Genomic DNA, 1,660 nt, shown 5'->3' with positions numbered 1-1,660 from the left:
GGACCAAATACCTCTTTTCAGCAGCCCAAAGGGCAGGAAGCGGCGGCCTTTGGTCCCGGTTGGTGCCACCAACCGGGACTAAAGGGTGGGCATTGGTCCCGGTTCGTGGGTTGGTGCCTCCAACCGGGATCAATGGTCGTGTGCTGGCACGGTGCGGCACGAAAGTTTAGTCCCACCTCGCTAGCTGAGAGGGGCGTGCAGTGGTTTATAAGCCCCACTGCCGCACCCCTCTCGAGCTCCTCTCCACTGCAGGCTTACGGGCCTACTTACTACTGCTTTGCCTGATGGGCCTACTGGGCCACCTGCGGGCCTAAATCCTGGCCCATAGTGGATTTCTAGTCGTATTCAGGCTGTGGGGGGCCAGTAGGAGGCACTTTTTTCCTTTACTTATTGTTGCTATTTTTGTTTTTTTTCCAGAATTTTTGTTTTGTTTTCTGCATTATTTATTTTCTTTTGTTTTTTTCTTTATATTTTAATTCTTATTGCTTTTAGTTTTAGAAAAATTATAAACTTTATGTTAGTGCCATTAGTTCTCAAATTTGAAAACACTTTTTTGTTTTTTTGTTTTGTTTCGTGCTTTATTTATTTTATTTTGTTTCTACTTGCAACAAAATACTTATTGTTGCTATCTTTATTTTTTTCCCAGATTTTTTGTTTTGTTTTCTGCATTATTTATTTTCTTTTGTTTTTTTGCTTTATTTTTTAATTATTTTTGCTTTTAGTTTTAAAAAAATTATAAACTTTCTGCTAGTGCCATTAGTTTTCAAATTTGAATACACTTTTTTTGTTTTCTTTTTGCGTTATTTATTTTATTTTGTTTCTACTTACAACAAAATACTTATTGTTGCTATTTTATTTTATTTCCAGTTTTTTTGTTTTGTTTTCTGCATTATTTATTTTCTTTTGTTTTGTACATTAAAGCATTTCAAATAAACTCTGAAAAAGTTGAAAGTTGAAAGTTTGCATGGTATCATAATTTCGTCTGTTACAAAGTTGGCATGGTATCATCATAATAGTTGCAGGAGAAAGTCTTCACTTTTTTTTCGCTTGTGTCATTTGCTTATTGCGCCGTAACCATGGATAATCTTCATCGTTTATCAGGATGGGGTCAGCCTTGACTTTGAAGGGAGGAATTTCATGAAACTTTTCATAATCTTCAGACATGTCTGTCTTGCCCTCCACTCCCACGATGTCCCTTTTTCCTGAAAGAACTATGTGGCGCTTTGGCTCATCGTATGATGTATTCGCTTCCTTATCTTTTCTTTTTCTCGGTCTGGTAGACATGTCCTTCACATAGATAACATGTGCCACATCATTGGCTAGGACGAACGGTTCGTCAGTGTACCCAAGATTTTTCAGATCCACTGTTGTCATTCCGTACTGTGGGTCTACCTGTACCCCGCCTCCTTACAGATTGACCCATTTGCACTTAAGGGACCTTAAAATCATGTCCGTAGTCAAGTTCCCATATGTCCACTATCTAACCATAATATGTGTCCTTTCCCCTCTCGGTTGTTGCATCAAAGCGGACACCGCTGTTTTGGTTGGTGCTCTTTTTATCTTGGTCAATCGTGTAAAATGTATTCCCATTTATCTCGTATCCTTTTCAAATCGTAACAGTCGAAGATGGTCCCCTGGACAACAAGTACAGCTCATCACA

This window comes from Triticum aestivum, chromosome 2B, assembly GCF_018294505.1.
Source record: "Triticum aestivum cultivar Chinese Spring chromosome 2B, IWGSC CS RefSeq v2.1, whole genome shotgun sequence".
Classification (NCBI taxonomy): domain Eukaryota; kingdom Viridiplantae; phylum Streptophyta; class Magnoliopsida; order Poales; family Poaceae; genus Triticum; species Triticum aestivum.
This window is presented reverse-complemented; position numbering follows the sequence as displayed.